At 46.0% G+C, this 25,268-nt stretch overlaps 1 protein-coding gene across 3 annotated transcripts in view; it reads left to right on the top strand.

Moving 5' to 3' along the window:
* Positions 1 to 25,268, top strand: part of Col6a6 (collagen type VI alpha 6 chain) — a 155,397-nt gene that overhangs the window by 15,282 nt on the left and 114,847 nt on the right. For 2 of the 3 annotated variants that reach the window (XR_015628038.1, XM_087564208.1), the window contains exon 1: positions 4,119 to 4,383. The exons of the other annotated variant lie outside the window; for it this stretch is intronic. The gene's annotated coding sequence lies outside the window, so the exon portion shown is untranslated. Of the gene's footprint in view, positions 1 to 4,118; positions 4,384 to 25,268 lie in introns of those variants that run through there. 3 annotated transcript variants of the gene reach the window in all.

Below are 25,268 nucleotides of genomic sequence, written 5' to 3'. Positions count from 1 at the left end.
CCCATCAGTGGCTTCCATTATTGTCTCACTCTGTCTTATTGTCTTCCTCTCTGCCGTTCTCATTCAACTCCAGGTCAAACGCTTATTTCAAGCATCCAGATCTTACCAGGAGTCTTGGCCATATTTCCCAGTGCACACAGCTCTCTATTAAACTGATGGGTGACTGATATGTTCATCTCCAACACTGGTTCTTAGGTCCCAAGGGCAGACTCTGGCTGATAGTGGTTTTTATCTACCACATTGAATCCTAGGTATCTAGTGTTTACCACATAGTAGATATTTAGCAAATCAATAAATCCTAACAATCCGATCAGATATCTGACTTAAATTTTTAATTATTTGAGCTTCAAATAATAGTTGAAGTTGTGTATGACCCCAAACCACTCTTCTTCCTTCCACTTCCTAGATGCTGAGATTACAGGCAAGGGCAATCAATCAAGTCTGGCCTTCAATATAGCATTTAAATTTGTGTGTACTCGTGCGCATGCATGTGCACGACGGGTTCATCCCCTCAGTTTGACAATGGATCATTTCTCACAACATGAAAATGATAAGCAACCAAAGGGGAAAAATTAGATAATTGGCCCCCGTCAAATTGAAACCGTGCGCTTCAAAGGCCACTCCCATGAAAGTGAAGAGAGTGCATAGAGGTAGAGAACCCTGACGACCATTCAGGTAAAGGAATGTGAACGACGGAGGAAGCCTCTAGAACTTGGTCACACACAACAAGCCTAATTAACCTAAGGACCAAGGTAGACTGGGGAGGTGGCTCAGTGGTTAAGGGTAGTTGTCGCCCATGCAGAGGCCCAGGAATAGGTTCCCAGCACTTACACGGTCATTCACAACATCTGTCGCTCCAGTTCAGAGCATCTGACACCCTCTTCTGACCTCCACAGGCACCCACACTCCATACACATATATACATGCAGACAAAACGCACAGGCAAAGCAAAACAATAAGAAACTAAATCTAGAAAGAAACCGAAATGGGCCAAGTCTTTAAACAGCACCTGAAAAGTTTCTCAGCACCACCAGGAAAGTCAAATCTAAACCACACTACAATGGCTGTCATTAAAATGTCAGCTAACAACCGCGGGCAAGAATGTGACAGAATCAAAACCCTCTCGTGCTGCTGGTGAGGACAATGTAACCCCCTTGGGAAAAGTCTAGCTGTTCCTGCAAAGAGCACAAAATTCCCATCTCAGACAGCCCAGACACACCCTCCTACGTATGTTCCCCAAAGAAAACATATGCCCGCACAAAAACATGTGCACAGAAAGTGTGTTTACAGTATTACCCTTAATAAGAAAAGGGTGGGAATGCCCCACATGCCTATTGGTTGAAAGTATGTAATAGCTCCATGGAAGTTAGTATTTGCCCACAGAAGGAATCACGTCCCAATACACGACACAACATGGATAAACCGGAAGCACACAGAGGGCAAGATGCTGGCTATAGAATCACATATGGTTTCTTTTTCCCCCCTGAAATACCTGGAATAGGTAAGGCTTTAGAGGCAGCAAGCAGGTGACTAGTAGCCAAGAGCTTAGGGTTATGAAAAATGGAGTACTGACAACCACGGGCAGGGGGCTCCTTTTGAGAAATGTTCTAGCCTTTCTAAAGTCATGTGTAGCTGAGGCCATTCTAAAATAGTTTAAATGGGCAGATTTCATATGATGTATAGCTTTAAAAGGCCATTAAGAATAACGTGTGTATAGATGTAAATGTGCAGATACGGTATTACTATAAAATGATTCTACTCTTCACAATGCTTGTCCTGTAATGATTTTATATTTAATACACAGTATTTAATGTATAGACAGCTACTGGCTTATAATGGTTCAACCTCGCATTTTCTTTCGACATTATGATATGCAAAAGCTATGCATATTTGGTAGATACTTTATTTCAAAATTTAAATATAGGGTTTTTTTTTCCTGGGCTGTCAGTACTCTCTTGCCACGCTAGGTAGTGGCAGTGAGCCAAAGCGCACAGCTTGGATCATTAAGGGCAGCGGGGTGATTGATCAGCAAGATGGCTCACAAAGATGTTTGCCAGGGTGAAGGAAGAATGGGCAGGGGTCATGTGAGATGAGAGGGAGGAAGATTGGACTCTGGAAGATCCAAGGGAAGGTGACCTGGGTGGCTTGTGGGTTTAAAGGGGGAGATCCAGCTGGGTTAAGATCTGAAGACAGTTCTAAAGTCAATATGGCTCCTCCCAGGTGAATGGTAGCTGGCTTTCCCACAGCTTTGATTTATGAACTGACTGGGTGGTCCTCAAGCCCCCCCCCCACTGTCCATGGTGGAGCAGCTTGTCTTCTTGTTGGATGAGGCTGTCACAGATCTCAGAAGTGCACCCAAACACACACGGTACCCCAGCTTTCCCTTGCGTTACGGTTGTTCCTGAAAAGGCTCTGAAGTACAGCGGAGACCCGCTGGCTATTGGCCCATTGTGTCTCTTGTCCAGAAATCATGGGTTGCACAATGGTGAAAACGTGGGGTCACTGTAGGCAACTGATTTCTTTTACACAATTCAAGAGCCTCCTTTCCTCCTGCCATTCTGATCTGAAATGGGGGAATGGAGTCCAGTTCTCTGAATGCTGGTCTCGGTTTGATGCAGGTGTGCAATTAGTTTAGACATCCTAGACCCAAAGCATCAAGAGGCTTCAAATAGGATGTCAGAGAGATTCACAGGCTTCAGCGAGCACCAAGCCTGTGGCTCATTGCTTCCTGGCAGAGCAATGGGTCTTAGGCTCTTGACTTCCAGGAGCCCTCCTGTCTCACTGGGCTTTTTTATGAGAAAATTACAGAATGGGCAACATTCAAGTGTGCCGGACACTTTGGCCTGTGACTTTGGGTGGGTTGGCGATTGATGAGAAACTGCCACTTGGAAATCTCAACTCTTTCCATACTGACTTTGGAGTCAGGGGGGTGTCCTTGGCTTCTAAAGTGCACTGTTACAAATAAGAACTATAGAAGACTATAAAGCCACGGACTGCTTGATTTTAATCATGTGAGATTACGCTAATTTTGACCAATTCAGTGTCCTCTCAGTTGCCCTCTCAGCAAACTACAGGAGGCACAGAACCACCATTTTGAAGCTACCAGTCCTGGTGTGGAATCTCTGAAACAGAAGACAAAGTCTGTGATTGATCCAAGACACACAGTGAGGGACATGAGTGCATGTCTGTATATACCATTAAGGGAGAGCCCGAGGGAGGGCCTGACGAGAGGGGGTAGCGGATTAAGCCACTCTCTGCTAAGCTTGATAATTCCATAGAAGAGAATCAAAATCAACTCCATAAATCTGTGCGCTCTCTCTCTCTCTCTCTCTCTCTCTCTCTCTCTCTCTCTCTCGCACGTGCACACACACACACACAGAAAGAGAGAGAGAGAGAGAGAGAGAGAGAGAAGAGAGAGAGAAGAGAGAGGAGAGAGGACACAAGTATAACTTTAAGAAAAAAGGAATGAAAGAAAAAAAAGTAAGGTTGAGGGTGTGGCCAAAGTTGCAGCTGGTGGAGAGTCTGGCAGAAATTTAAATTATTCTCTGTGGCAAACCGCTTCTATCTTGAACGTGTCCTCTGTGAAGCCGTGTAGCCCAAATGGGACAGGTGGAACCCATTCCAGAATTAGGCTACCCATTTCATGTTCTGGCTCCAGGTTTGTCTCTGCAATCTGACAGGGAGCAGATGTCGCAATGGTTTTGTGGCTAGGGCACCTTGTCAAGGTGCACGGCAGGTGGCCAGATATCTGTGCTAGGTGCGCAAGAGTGGATGAGTGAAAAGAAAGCAAGTGGGTACTTTCAGGACACGGAGAATTCCCTACTGTTCAAAACCTCTTGGATTACCTCACTTAACTCCATCCTTCTCCAAGAAGTCTCCTGAGCCTTTGCAGAGCATCCAGGACAGCGGTTAGCACTAGGAGCAGAGAAATTGTTTTGGTGTGATCCAGCGCAGGGAGTGAAGACAAGCTCCAAGCACGCCCCAAAGTCCCGCCCTCCACTTTCCCCCAGGGTCTGCAGTCCAGGGGTTTGGGGCGGTCCACATTGCAGAGAAACAGGCGGGATAGTGCCAGTCTCCAAAATCCGCCCCCCCCCCCGCCCCCCACTGCACTCACACTTACTCTTCTGTCACCTTCCCAAGGCTTGAGCAGCACACTGAGCCCTGGGGGCCACCAGGGCGGGGAAAGCAGCATTCATTTGCCGAGCCAGGGGCGTGGGAGCTGCAGCCCTCAGGACCCCAGAAGCCAGAGGCTTCAAGCCCTCCTGAGGAGTTACTTCCAGGCTCCCCCGCTCTCCAACAGCTAAGCTATCCCGCGCTGGGGACTGTGCACGCTGGCTGTACACTCCTCAGATCCACCCCAGGCTGGGTAGAAGTTTCCCTGAGGTAAGTCCAGCAGCCAAGGTCCTCCGGGCAAGAGACAGAACAAAGTTAATAAGTGGTCAGTGGTGGGAGGCAGGGACTCAGCCAGATGAGAGAGGCTACAGAGGACTAAGGTGAAGGAAAACACTGTATTTAAAGGTGTTAAAAGTGCTTCTTTGGAGGTTTTCGTGCACACCAGACAGAGTTCTGCTGCCGCTGAGCCTGTCGGAGAATCAGCAGCATGAGGTAGTCATCCCCTGATTTGGGTTGGGAGTTCCCCACCACACACTTGGGGTTCTCCAGGGATGAGAGGTGCCTTGCCCAATTCTGTGTTCCCACACCCAGCACATGGCCCGGAGCGTGGCAGGCACACAGGACCACTGAACCAGGAGAAGCCTTTGCCAAGCCTGCAGGTACCCAGCATCTATGTGTCCCTGCCCAGTGTCACGCAAATCCATTAAAGACAACGCCAGGGTTTTATGGTTGGTGCAGGGGATAAGGGAGGCAAAGTGTGTCTTTTTAAAAATCAATTCCAGTGACATTCTACTATGAGCGGAGCCCAGACTAGCTGGCTTGCAATCAGCCTTGGGAGTAATTCTGACCAGAGGAGGCCAGAGGAGGAAGGGAAAACCCTGGAATTAGGAAGTAGTGTTCTTTTCTAGGTGACCTCTTGTGATAGGATTTCTTGTGGGTCCTTTTTAGAAATCTTTACAATAGAGATGTTTAAAGAGGACTTTTGTGCATGCCAGGGAGTCAGCAGGGAGAACAGGGCATCGCTGAGAAATCATGGTGTTGCTGATTACCTAAGACTCAAGACAGAACACTAGAAGGCTGTTCTTAAGGGTGTTTTTTTTTTTATTGCTATAGAGTACAACAGTCACAGCACCAATTTAATTTTTAAAGATCTGTTTATTTTTAATTGTCTTTCTCTCTCTGTGTCTCTCTGTCTCTCTGTGTCTGTCTCTCTGTCTCTGTCTCTCTCTCTCTCTCTCTCTCTCTGTGTGTGTGTGTGTGTGTGTGTGTGTGTGTGTGTGTGTGTGTGTAAGAGGAGTGTATGAGTGCTGGTGCCCGGGAACTTCAAAAGAGGGCTCAGTTCTCCTGCACCCAGAGTGACAAGTGGGTGTCACTGCTCAATGCGGATGCTGGGGGACCAACTTAGTCCAGTGTTTAGTAGACTAGTGTAAGCTCTTAATGGCTGAGCCATCTCTAGAGCCCTGCGCAACCCACTTTAAAGGCTCTGTTTGATGAATACCACTGTTAGTTTTGTTTACTCTTTGTGTTTATCCCCATGTGTAGCCTTTGCTTCCTCCTTCTCTTCTGCAATCTCTCTCCTCTTCTGGTGTAGGCACAGTTTGTTTCTCATCTCAACACGGCAAGGGACGCTGAGGTGTGACACAGTCCTGCTATGAGCTCTGTACACGTGACCAGATATCATGGGTACTTGGTTCACCTGGAGATGCTCCATGACCAAAGAATCCACATCCAGTTTCTTCTTAGATACCCTCTGCGGTTTGAAGCAAGATCAGCTAAACACGTAGCGATCATTCGGACACCTTGAGTCTGCGCAGCTGGGTCTGGGGACGTCTGTCTGTTTGCAGCTTGTACCGCTAAGGTGGCACACACAGTGCGCTTATTTTTAAATCATGTAGCTTTGAAGTGTGCGTGTGCCTGTGTGACTCTGTGCGGGTCTGTGTACACGAGCGAAGGTACCTACGAAGGTGTCAGACCCTCGGGAGCTGACGTGACAGACGGTTGTGAGTCACTGGCCCTGGCTGCTGGGAACTGAACTCTGGTCCTCTGCAGGAGCAGTAAGCACTCTAACCACTGAACTTCCTCTCCACTCGGGTCCTCTGGCTGCCAAACGACTCTCCCACCCAGCCCCCTCCTCACATTGCCTCTTTTAGGTGACATCTTTGAGATACTTGGTGGCTTTTCACACATACACACCCTTGATGGCCTCGGTAACTTCCTGGGCGCTCCTAAAATGAACAAAAAGACTTCACCTCTTCATTTTTATGGGTTTGTAGGGTTTCCGGTCAAGAGAGAAGCCAACCGCTTTCACTGGTCACCTCAGGCTACTTACGACTTTGATGGTTTGGTTTTGTTTTGTTTTTCACAATTCAGGGCACTTTAAAAATGTGTGTGCCCGTGTACATGGGGGGAGAGTTGGCGTGTACGTGCCTGTGGAAGCCAGAGACTGAGGTCTGGTGTTTTCTTCCACTGTTCTCCACCTCACTTTTGAGAGGGGTCTCTCTCTAAACCCAGGCCTTGCTGCTCCAGATAGACCAACCCTCCAGGGAGGCCCCTGGGTCCTGGTGTCTGCTCTGCACCCCTGGAGCTTCAGAGGTGCTCACTGATGTGCTGGGAGTTCACATGGACGCAGAGATCTGCACTCAGGCCCTCATGTTTGTGCCACAAACTTTGCTCACCGAGTCAGTTCACGGGCCTTGAGGTATTGCTTTTAATACTAAATCTCAAGTGTGCCAGGGCGAAGTTCCACTGTTAGGCTTGTTCGATATCTTCACAATTGGGGCCATGTTCACAACAATCCAGAAACTTAAAACAGTGGTTTGAAATAAAAAGCCATAAATGTTTGCATTACTGGACAAAAACAACAACAACAACAACAACAACAAAAACCACGTAATTTTCTTCCATCCCTTCATGACGTCAAAAATGCAGAGAGGGACCAGTGAGATGGCTCAGTGGGTAAGACACTTGCCTCCAAGATTAGAGACCTGAGTTCTATCCCTGAGACCCACAAGGCAGGAGAGAACTGACTCCCTCAAGTTGTCCTTTAACCTGTGTGTGTGTGTGTGTGTGTGTGTGTGTGTGTGAATATATATACATATATATGTATATATATACATATATATTTATATATAAAATCATTCACACACATAGACACAGACAGATACACATACATATAGATAGACACACAGAGACACACACAGACATATATACAGACAGATACATACACATAGAGACACATACATACATACACACACATATACTCACATACATACAGACAAATAGATACACATACATATATACACTTGCACACACATAGAGACATAGACAGACATACACATACATAGACACACAGACACAGACAGATAGATAGACACACACACAGACACACACACACACACACACACAGACATATACTCACACTAATGGAATGTAACAGGGATGAAGGGAGGAAGGAAAGGAGGAGAGAACCTGGATTAAGGGTTTTTTTCCACTCATAAATTTGGTATATGTAAATGCTATGCCATAAAAAAATCAAATTTTATGATATTCATAAAGTTTTTGTTAAGCATTCATTAGGGGGTACATTTTTCCTTCAGGAAAAAAAAAACTTTTGGTTTTGCTAAGTCTTCTAGGGACGTAATTCTACGAGAATACTGCCTTTAAATGTAAAGTACAATTTTCTTGTCTTCATGCCTTCAGAGAGTCTAGATTTTTGAAAGGTTTAATATTCGCAACATTGATGCAGGGAATGTGTATGTGTAGACTGTGCTGGCAGAAGCTAATTAAGTCATGAAATAAGGACCAGGATGCGAGGACTACAACTAGAGGCAGGCACAGTGTCTCCTCATCTGTAGACTCCACGAGCTGCACAGTTCCGCTAATATGGTAGTTTGAAAATGGTGGTTGAACCCTCAGTAAATATGCCTTGGCTCAGAATGTCTCAAAATGATATTTTTAGCTACATTCCAAGGTAAGTAACTAAGGGCGGAGCTCATGGTTATACATTTGAAAGCAACACACTCTCACTTGGCTGTCCCCAGAAACAAGTATGGCGGCCATCATAATTTCCCGGCATTTACTTCTCCTCCTTTGTTGTGCTGGTTTGACCTGTCTGATTATTTGTTCATTTGGAGACAGAGTCTGACCATGTAGCCCTGGCCAACCTGAAACTCACTACTGTATGGACTGGGCTGGCCTCACACTCACAGAAATCCTCCTGCCTCCTAAAGGCTGGGATGGAAGGTGGACGCCACTACTCCGAGCCTAATTTACTCTTTCCTGTGTGACACAAACATGACTTTCCCTTGCTGATGAAATGCTGGACAAAGTATTTTTTTTTATTTCTTACTACATTTTATTTATTTTATGTGGATGTGGATGGGGGCGGGGTGGGTGGGGGAGTTACAAAGAAGCCATAGCATAACGATGATGTGGAAGACAGAGGTGGGTCCTCTCCTTCCATGGTGTCTTCCTGGGGATTGAACTCAGGTCACCAGGTTTGTCTGGTAACTACTAACCCATGTCCCCAGGCCTCTCTTGACTTCTCTGCTTGTTGTGACTGTTGGTTTTTACAGTAGGGAGTGGCCTAAGTTTGCCCTCCAACTGGCCATGTTTTGAGTGACAGGTGAGCCTGATGAACTCTGGCCTTGACCTTAGAGTCTCACCTGTCTCGTGTAACAGCCTTAAGAAAACGCCAAGCACAAGGTTACTCTCCAGCAGGGGAGCAGCAGGAAAGCCATCAGGCAGACACCACTGTTTGGGACAACTCTGTCGGTGCTAAACCCAACGTTATTCAGTGTTGCCAGCCCAGTGAACAACTTGTTTCCGTGGAGTATGATACATGACGAGCAGAAACTTTCTGGGTGCGATGTCTCTTTTGTTCCTGGAAGTGCTCCAGTGCATAAAGATTACTTAAGGAAAGGCCTGTCACTCAGGCATGCAGCTCTCCTGGAAGAGATATTGCTGGGAGGGAGGTGGGAGGGTGGGGGAGGGACTTTCTGTACTGAACTCACAAGTCCTCATATTTAAACTTTATGGTTTGAGGAAACTTTCTCAGAGACATCAAATTATTCCCATGGGTAGGTGACTTTAAAAGTCATGCTTAGGGGGGCTGAAGAGATGACTCAGTGCTTAAGGCCGATGGCTGCTCTTGCAAAGGACCTGGGTTCAATTCTCAGCACCCACATGGCACCATACAACCATCTATCTGTCATCCTCTTCTGCTGGCATCAGGCACATGTGGCGCAGGTGAAGCACCCACACACATCAAGGAAAACGGTAACACATATTTGTTGTTTCTGACTCTGTGGATCATGGTTCTGTGACGTTAAAAAATATCTTTCTACTCCACACGCCATTCCTTCCCCTACTTGCCCCCCGCCCCTGACCACACCGTGTGTGTAGTGATGTCAGGTGGCTCCCTCAACTGCCCTCTCCGTCTAGTTTTGAGACAAGTCTCCCAGCAAACCTGGAGCTCTCCAATTCAGCTAGACTGACCAGCGAGCCTCAAGGAACCTTTGCCTCTGCCTCCCCCACATCGAGACTACGGTCACATGTCCTAGTACCTGACTTCTTATGCAGAGGCTGGAGATCCCAACTCAGGTCTTCATGCTAACTCTGCAAACAGTTTAGCCTCTAAGCCATTTTCCCAACCCCTCCTCTGACTGTCAGCAGAAGAAGGGGACACCTGTTAAAATGTAGAACTGCCTTGGTGTGGTGATGAACCCCTGACATCCCTTCCCTTGCAAGGCGGAGGCAAAAGGATCAGGACTTCAAGGCTAACCTCAACTTCATATGGGTTTGAGGCCAGCTAAGGCTATGTGGGACACGGGCTAAGTGAATGAATGAATGAATGGATGAATGAATGAATGAATGGATGAATGAATGAATGAATGAAAATTCTTTCCTAAGTATGAAATATAGCAGTGGCATTCAGAATATGTATTGAGGTGCAAAATGTCAGAGAACATTAAAAAAATCCATAATGTACACCTACATTTTCAAAAATTTAAAGCAGTCTTCCATAGCCACCTCCAGCTTCCCAAGGGAAAGAGAGTGACGAAACAGAGGTTCTTTGCTACCTAGTGACTGTTTAAAAGGCAAACCCAAAGAAGAAGTAAGAGTCTTCACCTCAGTCACCCTGCTGGTTTCTTAGCCTCCTGCTAACTCTGGTCTTGGAGTGAGCTCACAGCCCTGGCACGAGAATTTAGAAAAGATATCCAAGGGCAGAAATGGATACCGTTTAGCCAACACATAAACCGTATGCCAAAGGAAAAATATGCCCAACGTTTCTCTTATCCTTAGTGTTTCCCACGGTACCTTGTCACTTAGAAGGTACTCAAATATTTAGCAGATGAGCGGCTGTTAGGATTTCAAAACTCTGGCTGGAGTATGTGTCTCCTTGGAAGCTGGGGCAGATGCTCTTAGGAAATTCAGGAATGTGCAAAACTTCACGATGTTCCGAAGACCCTTAAGCTGTGCAGTCTCAGGGAAAAAACCGTTAACATGCAAACTCTTAGCAGGATACAGAAAAGCATGAACACCACCCTTCACACTGCAGGTTGGTCTTGACCAAGCAAGATGCTGCCAGTCGTTACGACTCTGAACCTCATCTTTGGGAGATCTGGATTGGCTGAGATAATGCTCGGAATTAAATACTTTTTATGGTTCCAAATAACAAGGCTGTGGAAATTTTCTGCTTTTGGCAAGAAACGTTTTTCTCCAAATGTATGAATGGCACAAGAAAGAGAAGAAAAAAGAGAGCATTAAAAATGAATTTAGTTAATGTAATTGGACGTCAAAACTGTTGGCTCACAAGGTGTTATATGTATATGCAACTATTTAAGCATTTACAGTTAGGGACCCTGTGTTGACTTTAATGTGTGCTGATGAGCTGCAAGTACTCTGTGCACTCTAAACTTTAGAGTGGAGAAGGATTTGCCAGGATCAGTGGACAAAGGCATTTGTGTTGGCTTGAAAAATCATAAGCTAATCATTTGTCGGGTCCTTAAAAAAACAGCTTGATTAATGTTTGGCAAGAAATTCTGACCCCGAGTCTCCATTATGTGAGTCCTAATATGACTGAACTTTGAAGTCCATAGAAAATCATCATCATATCTGGTTATTGTGCAGTGAGGAAAGAAAGTCACACAGAGCATCAAATGGTTCACAAACATCTTGTTGGTACTCCTGCCTCACCCTAAGCTAGCTTGTATGGGTGAGCATGCAGTCTATTTACTTCTGTACTTTCTTGGGGGCAGCGAGAACTTAGAATGCTACAATGATAGGCTTTAAAGCAATGTCCAGATCTCAGGGTCCAGCCTTGCTCTGCTGGCTGGCAGATGTGTCAGGGCCCAGGCCGTGTTCTCTCTTGATTCTCATTCAATGCATTCTGCAGCCTTCTTACTGGTGGTGCTGCAGTTCTGCCCGGGAGTTTTCTCTGCCTTGGGTGTCTATTTGACTCATGTGGGGCAGGTTGGCAAGTTAACAATCCTGGGAGTGGTGCTCTACCTAATATCAGGTTAAAGTTGGTGAGGAAATACCCCGCCTTTGTGAGCAGCTCCACAGGTCTCCTCTATCCATTTTGCTGAGGCCCACGGAAGAGAGTTCCAGGTGCACGCGGTGACAGACTACCCTTACTGTAATACTGGTTTCCTTCCTGCCTCCGTCTTCTTTTTCCACTTTCATGCTTTAGGAATCACCTCCCAGACAACCTGTTATCCTGGTTAGCTTTATTGTCAGTGTGAACAGAATCTACAGTGATCTAAGGCAAAGAATTGCCCCAACGGGATTGGCCTTAGGCCAACTCTGTGAGCATTTCTCTTGGTCTAAGGTTGACCTGGAAGGGCCCACTGGAGGCATCACCAATCCCTAGGCATGGATGGGGTTGGGCTACATAAGAAATATCTGGGGAGGGTTGGGAGGGGAACACCCATAAGGAAGGGGAGGGGAGAGGGGGATTTTGCCCGGAAACCGGGAAAGGGAATAACACTTGAAATGTATATAAGAAATACTCAAGTTAATAAAAAAAATAATAAAAAAAAAAAAAAAAAAGAAATATCTGAGCATAAGTCACTGGCCAAACTGCTAAGCAGTGTTTCTCCATGGTTCTTGCTTCAATGCCTGCCCTGACTTCCTTCCATAAAGAACTATGGCCTGGAAGTGCAAACCAAAAAAATCCCATCACCTTCTAAGTTGTTTTTGATCAGAAAGTGCTTGATCACAGAAACAGAAGCTAGGAGACATGGTCATAGGAATTCTTGTTCAGGGTCTGCTTTTGAGGAAACGTGTTACTATTTCAGCCCACGTGGAAGACTTATGCAGCTCAACTCTGCTGATCTGTAGTCGTATTTTCAATACCACTGGAGTCAAATAGTAAGAATAGCATCCCTGCTTTCCGACTAGAGAACAGAATTCTGCGGCTAGCTAAAGCTGTTTCACCGTGACGGACTTGGTTGAGTTCTTGGTCCTGACTTGCTCCTAAATTCTCATTAGCGTGTAGGAAACCGCTGTGGAACATGGAGAGAGGCCGTGAGGGTTCAGTGTGATCTCAGAGCAGAGGGGAGCTTGCTGCAACCCCATAATTAGAGAAATACCACAGAAACACACTCTGCCGTTCACAGAGGTGGTTCGAATGTGCTCATGAAGGTGAAGCTGGTCCCTCCACGTTCTTGCATGACATTCCGGTCCCCTTTGTGGTGGTCATCGTTTGTTTAGCCTGGCTTTCTTATCTGCACCCTCAGGCCTCTCCTGAGCACCCAGTTCTGGATCTCTGACTGCCCACGAGGAACTTGAACTGTACATATACTGCAACCGCCAATGAGTCTCACGCAATATTCAACCCCTTTCCCTCCTCCTATGAATGGTACAATCCAGTGGCCTCACAGACCGCAGCCTTGAAGCCCCGCCCTTTCCCCCAGCCCTCATGAATGAGCCCAGCTCATTGGTTTCTAATTCTAATTCCTAGCTTGATTCCCACCCTAGCAAACCTTCCAGAGCCCCTTGAACAGTATCTCCCTGTTCCAACAGGGCCCTCTCTCCTACTCACCTAACACCGGCTTTCTGGTCTCCCTCCTCATCTGCCTTCTCGCTCCTCTAACAGCAGCCTCCATATTTCGACCCAGGGAATCTTCCTAAACCATCTGCTTGTACTTTTCTCTGTTTAAAATGCTCCGGTGCCTTTTTTTTTTTTTTCGGAGCTGGGGACCGAACCCAGGGCCTTGTGCTTGCTAGGCAAGCGCTCTACCACTGAGCTAAATCCCCAACCCCAGGTTAAAGTCTTCTTATCACCTAACCTAACCTGAGTTCTACCTTTCCTGTCTGTCCATGCCTGAGCCCCTGCCTCTAGTCCCTTCCTCTAGCTTTTTAGGGAAAATTTACCCTCTCCCACCGCCTGCCATTTGCACTAGAAATTTCCTCAGCCTAGGACAGTATTATTCTCTGGATTCCAGGACCTGGCTAAATGCCTCCATACATCATTAGCATAAATGCTGTCTACACCCATTCCTAAGAGAAGCATTCTTGGATGCCATCTGCTGGGAATAGGTACAGTGCCGTGATCCTGCTTAAACAGATTGCTCTCAGTAAACTGATTGCTTTGATTTTTGTTTGTGTGCGTGTGTGTATGTGTATGAGCATGTGTGCGTGTGTGCCTGTGCCCGTGTCCTCCGGGCCAGCCTCAGCTCTAGTCACTCAGTGTATGCTCTGCTAATATCTGCAGATTGAATAAATGAGCTAACATCAAGTTCTTCACTGGCTGACAACCACTGGCAGCTCAGAGACACTCTTTGAACTGTAACTTCCCCACTGCTAATGGGATCATGGAAACAATATCCAGGCTAGGAAGAGTGAGATGATTTGATGCGATTATAGGTTTGGGTCTCCGGCATGCACCTAGTTGGTTACTTTGGATTGGGTGGAAAGGCATTGGTCATCCAGCTAAAACACCTGGCTTTTCTGATATCTTTTCAATTCTAATGTGGGCTTTTGGAAAAGTCAGTCCTGCCATTCTCTTTCACCGTTTCCTCCAAATGATCCTTCCCCCCAGCTGTCAACCTCTGCATTCCCTGGATCAGAGCGGGAATGGAGCTATTTCTAAGAGGTTTTGCCTCAATAAGCCACTCCCCATGGAGAAGGCTGCTTGGCTTTCTCCCTTTTCTCCCTGATTACTGCCACCATCCTGAAGCAGGGCCATTAGGCGTCTAATTGTTGGGTCTCCCGGGAACCGTTGCCAGGGTGCTCCTAAAGTGTTAGGCACACTTGCAGGTGATTTAACTGGCTGGGGATGCACAGTAAATGAATTCCCAGGCTTGCACCATTTCGTGAAGAAGAGAGAAACAAACTCAGAGATGTGTCGTGGACAACCAAGTTAAGATGCAATCGAGGCAGAAACTGAGATACTAGCCCCCAGGGAGGTGTCAGGATTTAAGGACGTTTAGCTATATTTTTCACGTAACTGCCTTGGTGCACTTACCTTAGGGTCTGTAACTAGACTGTTTTCAAGTTGGCAGGACCAGGGGACCACAAACTTTGCAACCTCCAGCCTCCCTATGTCTATAGATCCAATAATTATGGGACACACGATCACTTGTAATGAACGGTCACTAGAAAGACTATAGCTAAATTAATGACTGATGACATTTATATTAGGTTATCAGAGCAGTTTTTTTCCTCTGATAGACCAGACTAGATAAATCCACAAATATCTATCCTGTCATGCAGAATACTTTAAATAGTTGCTCCCTGTCTCCCCAAACGTGTAGGTTTTCATTTATATCTTAACTTGTCTTTTCCTTGGTGCTCCACTACTCTTTTTATCTCCTTTGCATGTATGTGTGTGTATGTGTGTGCTGTGAATGGTATGCATGTGTATGTGTGCTTGCATGTATGCAGACACACACAGATATACGCACATACATGTGTACATGTGTGTGGAGGCCTGAGGTTGGCATTGAGTGTCCTCAATTGCTTGCCTCCAGATTTACTGACATGGGGATGGGTCTCTTCTTAACCCGAAGCTCACCTCTTTAGCTAGTTTTGGCTGATAACTACCAGGAACCCTTGTTTCTGTTTCCTGAGCTCTGGGATTACACACATGCTTTTACATAGGTACCGAGGGGTCTAACCCAACTCCTGCCTGCGTAGCAAGCATTTTTTATCCACGGAACCCTCTCCCCAGCTTCTGGCCTTTCTAGTTTTTATGGAGAGAGATGCTGTAGACATAGCCTCTCTGCTGTCACCAAAGTCAGCTGAAGCAGCAGGGGTTGGCTGCATAGCACACTGGATGTACAGCAAGCATCCGCGATGTCCTGGCCGTCATACCTGCCGAACGCCCCATGGAAAGACAGTTTGCTGAGATGTAAAGGTTCAGTGAGAGGGGTGGCTAGGACCACTCCTAAGACAAGGAGCTGGGGTCTTCAGTCTTCAGAAAGGAGATCGTTGAGTCTTCTACACATGGAGTCTTCTGTCAGTGAACACAGCGCCTCCAAAGCACTGTACGGGTCCAGTATCATCTCTCACTCCCAAATACAGAAAACTAGGTTAATAGATGATTAATGACAGGAATGTTAGGGTCTCAAGGAACAGCTCTTCTCAAGACCATACCTACCATAGCCTTGGCCACTACTTGTCCACCCTGCAGGGAGAAATGGGAAATGCTCACAAGCCTAGAAGCAGTCTGCTGATAGCTACATTCTTGCATGATCAGGATAATAGTTCAGATGTCATTCTTTCATGGTAAGGGGAGGTTTTCAATAAGGGGTTCTTGTTGTCATTGCTTGTTTATTTGCTTCCTTGCTTGGTTTTCAGAAGGGGGAAGAAGGAAAGAATGATGGGTGTAGTGTGGGCACGAAGCGCCAAGTGGTTAGTGATGGGTAAGAAGGCTCAGAGCTCAGCGGCTCAGGGCTGGGATTCAGTTCAGTGCACTTGCTTAGCGTGTGCTTGAATCTCTGCCGTGGAGACTGACTATGGTTAATATTTCCAAGAATCTTGTCTCATCCTATTGTGTGGCTTAAAGCAGGGACTTAATAGATCTTTTCAGATTTTCTCTGGTAAGTAAAAATGATTGGTTCTTTCCCTAACTCCCCCAGTTAAAAATCCCTTCACAATCTAGGAATCAAGACAAAAGCATGAATGACTCCCAGGCAGCCACTTCCTGGAATCCAGCTCATTCAGGGCCGTGCTGGCTAATTTTATGTCAACTTGATACAAGTAGATTTGTTTTCAGAGAAGAGATCTTGGATGAGAAATTGCCCCCACTAGATGACCTGTGGGCATGACAGGTACATGTTCTTGATTGATATGTGGGTGGGTGTGGCAGCTCTTTGTGCCACTGCTGGACTAGTCCTGGGGGACATAAGAAAGGCTGAGCAAGCCATTGGGGCAAGCAGCACCCACCGTGGCCTCTGCATCAGTTCCTGACTCCAGGTTCCTGCCCTGACTTTTGTCAATGATGGACACTGGGCGGCAAAGCAAGATGCATCCTTTCTATCCTGAGTTGTTTTTGGCCATGGTGTTTCATCACAGCAATAAAAAAGCCTAGCACTTTTCTCTATGTTCTGTTTGGGTGGATGTCCTTTGACGCCCCCCACCCTCCTGTGTGTGTGTGGTGTGTGTGTGTGTGTGTGTGTGTGTGTGTGTGTGTGTGTTCAGCTGTACTGAGTGTATGCATGTGTGTAGAGGCCAGAGGCCAGCCTCAAGGATTGTTTCAGAAGCTGCTCATCAAACATATCCTTGGCTCCTTTTCTTTTTTATAAAACACAATATTCATCCTTCATTGTTTTTCTATGAAATCATCTCTCATTGACTTACAACTTGGCAAGTAGGCTGGCCGGTTAGCCCCAGGGATCTGCCCACCTCTAGCCCTGCAATTATGAAGCTCAGGCTACCGTACCAGGTCTTTTGCTTGTTCGTTTTATTTTTCCAAGGTCTCTGAAGACTAAGCTCAGCTTCTAATGCTCACACGGAAATACTCGACCAACAGCGTAATCCCCACTGCTTATCTTTCTATGTCTTGGCTACACTGTTTCCCTTCCACCTCAGAGCCTTTGAGCAATCCCTGGTCCTCAGCCAACACCACCCTCCTCTCGGCCTGGTAAACTCAAGCACTGTGCTCTCCTCCAAGAGAACCTTCCCCGATCTCCCTGAAATAAGTAATTCTTAGTGTGGCAAGACTCACAGCGTCACAGGATAGAATAGCAGTAGACATTTATTAAGCATCTTTTTATGTCCGAAGTCTTTTATAGATTGTTAAAAAATGATACGGACAGAGTCGTACTTCTGGACAGGAAACAAACAATAGGAAAGTCAAGGAATAGCTTTCAGGTGGAATTAAGCACCATCTTAGGTAAAGACAGATTCAGGGGCTGGTAGCTGACTGTGTGGGTTGGCGAGGTGACTCTAAATGAGCAGGAAAGATTCTGTGGGGTGGCAACCTTTGAGCAGAGATCAAGGTCCCTACGTGTCAGTATCTCAACCTCTCTGAGTGAATGTGGGAGCAAGTGGAGGTATCGGGGGCCATATCCAGGTGCGTTAATTATGGGGCCCCTTCAAGCAGGGAAATGAAACCCAGTTCAGCCCAACTTAGCTAACCAGTGCTGGGCCAAACTGCTGGCGTCTGACACCAGGTGATGTATTTTAGCCATATTTAAGCACAGCACAATTCGGGAAAAAGTCACCTGATGTCAATTAATCCGTGTTTTCATTGAAACCCTTTACAAAGTGCAAGTGGCTTCTTTTATAAAGATGGGTTCTGTTGCCTCAGAAACAATGCTCAACATAAGGGTCTAGGGAGAATGACTGAGGTTAACACAAAGCTTGTGGGAGTCGGGATTGGCCTGGCTCTAAGACAACATGGAAGTCGCCTAGGCTATTATAAAGTACAAGTGACATCTCTTGCGTAAGGCTGGGTTTTATGGACTGAGAAGCAACACTCAAGATTTAGTAGGGGAAGTCTGGGCTAAACAAACAGAATATTCTGGAGAATTCAAGCGAAGCCAGGACCTATAGATTGTGAAAGATCACCAGGTTGTAAACTACATTTTTCCCCCTGAAGTTCTGGGTAGAAGGCAGGCAAACATTTCCTTCCTTTGACGAAACAAGTGTGAGTGTTTAACTTTCCTGGTTTCTCCAGTGCTTATCTGTGTGACAAGACCTCTTACTCACTACACAGCAGCAGGGAAGCCAGCATGGCTGCAGCGGAGGGGTAGAAGGAAAAACCCAGCAGATGAGGTCAGGACCCACGTGGCTTGCATCGTGGAGCCCCTCAAGAGCCTTCCGGAACTGCTCTTTAGTCTGAACTTGTGGAAATCCTCAGGGACTTTTCACATAGCACTAATCGACCTGACTCATAATCTTCAAAAAGTTGATTATTGTGTGTAGAGTTGATGGTGTGTGTGTATGTGTGTGTGTGTGTGTGTGTGTGTGTGTGTGTGTGTGTGTGTGCGTGCATGCGTTACTGCAGTAATCCAGCTAGAAGTGATGGTGATGGGCGTAGTTGGGGAATGGTATTTGGAATGTATTTTGAAGGTATGGGTCACAGGCTTTGTTGATGAGTTAGCTGCGGGGGGGGGGTGTCAGAGGAACCCCTTCTCTCAGTGTAGTGCTTCACACTCCTTCAGGAGTTCCTTTCAGCCTCACTCTCCTTTATCAGGAGGAGAGAGGGCCTACGAAAATGCATTTAGAATACCTCCCTAGATAACCCTCTGTTTAGGCACCTACCCATGACAGCAACATTGTTCCAATTACTTTCGAGACAAGTTCTCTTCTCTCTGTCTCTCTCTCTTTCTGTCTCTCTCTCTTTCTGTCTCTCTCTCTTTCTGTCTCTCTCTCTTTCTGTCTCTCTCTCTCTCTCTCTCTCTCTCTCTCTCTCTCTCTCTCTCTCTCTCTGTGTGTGTGTGTGTGTGTGTGTGTGTGTGTGTGTGCCTAACTGTCCATTTTGGATTTTCTTCCTCAGTTGCTTGCCCCTTCTTTTTTTTTTTGACAGAGTCCTTTGTTGAACCTGGATCTCACCAGTTTGGCTAGCCTGACTGGCCAAGGAACTCCAGGCAGGCATCCCCCTGTTTCCATTTGCCCAGTACTGAGATTTTAGACATACACTGTGGAGTCCAGCCCCATCCCACCCAATCCCCCGATGCTGGGGATCAGAACTCAGGTCCTCACATTTCTGTGGCAAGCACTTTACCACTCGCTCTGTCTCCTCTCCCTGTATCTTCTGGAAACTCTTTTTCTTCTAAGTAAAAGTCATCAGTGTTAGCTCTCCATGGGTAATTGTGGTGCAGGGACCTAAGGGCAGTCAGCCTAAGCCATCTGATTTCTGTCCTGTTTCGAAAGACACTACAGATCAATTGCCAGGCGCTGTTAGGCCACTTAATCTCCATACAATAAGTTAGCCATTCAAAAGTGCTCCCCACAAGGGCACTCAGAACAAAATCAATCGAAGAGAGCTCTCATCAAGAGGGAGAGGAGCGTAGAATGCAGCCAGCTTTCCTTGGTCTCTTGGGGCAAAGCAGCTGCCTGCAATGTAACTTTCTCAGGCAGGATCACATTCTGGGCTTTCTAATTAAATTCCTGATGTAGATGGCTATTTCACTTAGTGAACAGCTGGTGAAATTGGATCCTTGCTCTGAAGAGGTTTCCCAAAGTCCTTGAAGATTTCTGTGTGATTGAATAGTAAATTTTCGCCCTAGAATGCAAGGGAGGGAATTAGAGCCTCCTCCCATCATCCCAGGCCTCTGAGCTGTCATCTCCCTTGGTCTAAGAGCTTCTTACTAACTTACTTCATTTATTAACTTTCTTCTTTTGTTGTTTCCTACTTGCTATTAAGTCAGCATGGTAGCCATCTATGAGTGTGTGTGTTATACACACGCATATATGAGTGTTGTATGTGTGTGAATGTGTTTTATATATGTTTGTGTATGTGTGTTGTATATGTCATACATGTGTCTATATTGACTGTTGTACACGTGTCATACATATGTCTATATTGGCCGTGTGGACTGGACATGTGAGTTTGTGTGTATTTTATGTGTATTGTTTATATATGTGCACACATATATTGTACATGTATGTGTCTGTAGGTTGTAGATGTGTGCACATATATACGTGTGCTGTACATGTATGTGTGTGCGTTTTATATCTATTCACATGTGTGTCTAGGAGTGCACTTGCCCACGTGTGCACATGTAAAGGCCCAAAGATCAACTTTAGATGTCTTCTCCTATTGGTTTTCCTTATCTTTTTGAGCCTGAAGTTAGCCATTTGACTGGCCTGGGAGCTTCTAGGATCTGCCTGTCTCTGCTACTCTCAGATGTGCTGGGTTTCAGATGTGTGCTGCTTTTACCTAGGTGTTAGAGATTTGAACTAGAGTCCTTGTGCTTTCCTGGCAAGCCCTTTACCCCTGAGCCATCCCCCATGCTTGGATTTATGCTTGTTTGCTTTTGACATTGGGTCTCATGTAGCCCAGGTTTGTCTCAAATTCCCCATATAGCCAAGTATGACCTTGAACTCTTGATTCTCCTGCTTCCAGCCCCAAGGACTAAGATTGTAAGCAGGCGTCAGCATGCCGGCTGATTTACAGAGCTCTGAGCTATTTTACACCCCAAGCTCATGAGGCTTCCAGTTTCATGGAGGGACAGATGTCAAAGAGAAAATTACTCCTATGAATGTTTGGTCACTGATTTGAACATTGCTTTGAGTAAAAAATGATAGAACAGTAGGAGGGCAAACTCAGAAAGAGGACCTTACCAAGCCAACCAGGAGTAAGGAAAGGGATAAAAATGACAGTGAGCGGTCAGTGAGAGAACTGAGAGCCACCAAGATCGATGACCTGAAATCAGTGTCTGGAACCCACATAGTGGAAGGCTAGAACCAACTTCTGCAAGCTGTCTTCTGACCTCTACATGTATGTCATAATGAGTGCACGCGTGCACGCGCGCGCACACACACACACACACATACTCACATGCACTGGCACTTATGTGTCCCCACACATATATGCACACAATAAACAAACAAACAAACAAATAATGCAATATAAATAAATCCTAAGGCTAGAGAGGGTGGCAGTAGCACAGGGCATGACTCCTCAAGCCTTGGCATGGACGTAGGCCATCTTCAGATAAACTGCAGATTCTGGTGGAGGTGTATGCTGCAGTCAGTTTCTAACAGCTCCCCGACCATGCTGATGATGCTGACCAGAGGACCACACTTAGGGGACAATGGAGTAAGAAAAAGGTGGCTATGTTTCTAGAAAGAGTCATGTAACAAGCAAGTTAGTGCCATAGCCACTCAAGGGTGCCGCTGTCATGTAATCGCAACTGTGGCTGGTTCATAAATGATCAAGTAAGGCTGTGATCTATTAAAAACTTCAATTAGCAAGGCGGACAGGTGCGTTAGATTGGCCTCCCAGGCTGCCGCACGCTGATTCCTGGTCAGAATCGAGCAGCACCTGTTCGTTCCCAATCTCAGCTGTACCTCAATCCTAAGGCTAAAATCAACCCATCCTCCAGATCTTTCAGATCAGTCAAATCACGCTTTCCGAGGTGGGGCTGGCTGTCTGGTGAGAGAGAAGTTGGCTCTAGAGTGAGGACTGCAGTTAGAGCCAGGCTGCCTCACTCCGCATCCTGGATTGTTAGCTTGTAAGCTGTTTATCTGGTTCTGGGTAACCCGTCTTGCAGCTCTGCATCCCAGTATCTGGCCTATGGGATGAAAATTGATAAAAAAAAAATCACAGTGACTGACACAGTTGGGTGAGAAGAGATAAAAGAGCAGGACTGTTTCCACACTGCGCCTGCGCAAGGTAAGTCAACAGGGAGATTCCTCAAGCGTCCTGAAGTTGCCACCTATCACGGAGTCTTTGATGTCTTTGTGTTTCATTTCCTTGTCTTTAAACAAGTGTAAACTCTGCCTCGCAGCTTTTCTGAGAATTGGGTGATTGTCGTGATAATTTTCAGAAGTGATTAATATTTAGCTCAGGAGATGGTGGCAGAGTTAGTCAGTGAAACTGTGAGAAAAAGCCAGAGGTTTCTCGAAGAGAAAGGAATCCTCCCTGCAGATGGCCTCCACAGTGGAGGCTGAACTTCAGTTCCAGTTGCCATTTCCGATTGGCAAATTTGGGACCAGCTAGCCCTGTGATTGGCTGAGCCAACGCATCCGTAGACGAGAGTGGTGGGTGTACTTTATAGGCTAGTATGGAGTCCGAAGCACAAGTGTGCCCTCTTTTCTGTACAGGTACTGATGTGTGTGTGTGTGTGTGTGTGTGTGTGTGTGTGTGTGTGTGTGTGTGTGTGTGTGTGTGCACGCGCGCGTGTGCGTGCGCATGCATGAGTGTGTGCTTAGGATAAAATGTGACCTTTGAAAAATACCAAATGAATGAATTTACATTCATTCATTACATTGTATTTTGCATTCTGTTTTCATTTATCTGGTTGGAATCATGGTAGAAGTATGTAAAGCAGTGGTTCTCAACCTGTGAGTTGTGACCCCTTTAGGGTTCAAATGACTCTTGCACAGGGGTTACAAGACCATCAGAAAACACCAACATTTACATTACAATTCATAACAGTAACACAATTACATAATTTTATGGTTGTGGTTACCATAACATGAGGAACTGTATTCAAAGATCTCAGCATTAGGAAGGTTGAGAACCACTCATGAGTCTTAGCTGTGTCTTTCTGAGATTAATACACAAATTACCCCATGGAGCTTTTGCAAAGGTGAAGCAGTTTGCCTAGTCCTTGATTTCGAGTCAAGAACACGTAACTTCCCCTCCCGATCTCCATTTATTTCCTCTAGGAGAGCCTGTGTTTGACACTACTCAGGTTTTACTGGGGCAGCTACAACATGGAAATAGAATTTCAGGGTCCCCACCAGCTCTCCCTGTAAAGCATTGAGATGTCTCAGTCCTGCTCTCTTCCCTTCCCCCATCCACCTGCATCGTATTATATCAGGTCCATATGCTTCACTCCTAAGCACGCTGAGTTCCTTACGTCCAGGGCTGTGTGGATTGGGTTTACATTTCCAGGGTCTGTTAGACCAGAGCAGCCACACACTCATATAAACAATGAGAACATACTGGGCTCCAACACTGCCTCGACCTTTGCCTCTGTCCCCACTCAATGATCTGTGGATGCCTCAGCACCTCCAGAAACCAGACATGGAGTTCTTCTGTATATACCAGCTACCTATATTTGTAGAACAATCCATTCAAACCGTAGTGGGCTAAAGTAACAGTTCTTTCTTGTGGTTCTGTGGCTGGGTTAGGCTGCTGGCCAAAGTCTCTCGTGGGGGGTCTTGGGGAGCTCGTAGCCAAGGCTGTAGCCATTGAGATCTTAGTTCTATGACTCACCCCTGAGAATGGCTGAGCCTCCTGGTAACTGGTACAGCATCTCTCCCCAGCTCTGGCTGGTGTTTCTTCAGGGCACACTGGGCTCAGGAGAGTCTCTTACATGATGACTGATTTCGTCCAGCATAGATGATCCTAGAGCCTGGTGAATTATTACACATTTCCCTCTTAGCTGCTAGGAGTTGGACCATTCCTGTGCCTACTTGTCACTTACACCATTTTTAACTGTGAATTTCATGCTCCTAACTGTCGACCATGTATGTTGGGACTGGTGGCTATAGGTTTGCCAAAATACTTCATATATTTTGATGTATATTCTGATAACTATACTTCTCCTTTTTGGTCTATGCTGTTTCCTTCTTGAGAATTTCTTCCCAAGACAATACTTTGTGTGTATGTGTGTGGCGGGGGGATACCTTTTAAATTGTTGCCTTTCGAATGTCTCTCCTGTGACGTTATCACAACTTAACCTTGGCATTTAGGCATCCCTCGAAAAATAGACAAACTCCAAAGTTGTTTTTCTTAATTGCTTTCTCCCTTGTTTTAAAGCACCCCACGTTTTAATTTTTTTCCCAGTTAGTTCTTAGACTGTTCCAACTGTGTCTTAGGTTCATCGCTCTGCTGTCAAGTTTCCTTTTCTACTGTTTCCTACGTCCCGTTCTTCTTACTGGTTTTAATTTTCTTCTCACTCAAATGTATCCTTTAGTAGTCTTTTAGCTAAAACTCCAGAAGCAGTTTCTGTCAGTTTTAGGTTGTCAGATCCAGCAACCCCTTTTAGGGATCCTGACTCTAGCCAAGTTTAGTTTCCTGGCTTCAAGACAGGAAAGAATCCCAGGGCTGGCCAGTGTGGAGTGGAGCTACAGTTTTATAGAAAGAAGGAACTTGTAAAGAATTGAAGAAGCATTGGGAGCATGGGCGTGGCCTCTGCTAAAATGGATTTGCAGAGCATAAGGCAAACCTCAGTGTGGACGTGGGCTCCTCAGAAGAGCCACTGCTGATTGTCATGACATTAGCCATAGACAGCATTCGTTGGCTTTTAAGTTAGATCTGGAAACACTGCAGAGGACCCTGCCTGCCTCCCGCTTCTTGTTTGTGTGAGCTGAGACAGGAGGTGGCTTCGCGCACACGAGCTTCGCATGGATGATCTCATAGCTTCAACCTGGGAACCAGGAGGATTGCACAAGGAGTTTCGTTTGGGTCCTTTCCTTGTAAATAAATGGGGTTTCTAGTGAGATTCCTAGAAAGCCACAGGTTTATGACTCTGAAGAGAGAGGGAGGGGGGGTGGTCAGTAGCAGTTCTTGATTTGGTGAGAGTCTTGCTTCATTGCTGGCAAGAATTTGTACCAGGCTCCAGGGCGGGGGATCTCTTCTCATGTCACAGCCTTTCAGTCTATCCTGCCTCAGTTTATTTCTTTTTTTTTTTTCTTGGTTCTTTTTTTCGGAGCTGGGGACCGAACCCAGGGCCTTGCGCTTCCTAGGCAAGCGCTCTACCACTGAGCTAAATCCCCAACCCCCCTCAGTTTATTTCTAATCGGTAATTTTTTTTACATTTGTTTCTAATTATAAATGATCTCAATATAAAATTTTTCCTATGACAGAAGATACTTAATTATTCTGACATTTATCAATGTGAACGTCTGCACAGCATATCCCCTTCATTGTTGATATATTTTACCACCTCAGAACCATTTGTATTTTCTTGACATTTTGGTTGTGTGCCCAGCCCTTAACGGCTGAGCCTTCTCTCCAGCCATGACAATTTGTACTTTCAATTCTAAAACATTCCCACCCACAACCTCTTCAAAAGTCACCT

The sequence above is a fragment of the Rattus norvegicus genome, chromosome 8 (genome assembly GCF_021556685.1).
Source record: "Rattus norvegicus strain SHRSP/BbbUtx chromosome 8, alternate assembly SHRSP_T2T, whole genome shotgun sequence".
In the NCBI taxonomy this organism is placed as follows: domain Eukaryota; kingdom Metazoa; phylum Chordata; class Mammalia; order Rodentia; family Muridae; genus Rattus; species Rattus norvegicus.
This window is presented reverse-complemented; position numbering and strand designations above follow the sequence as displayed.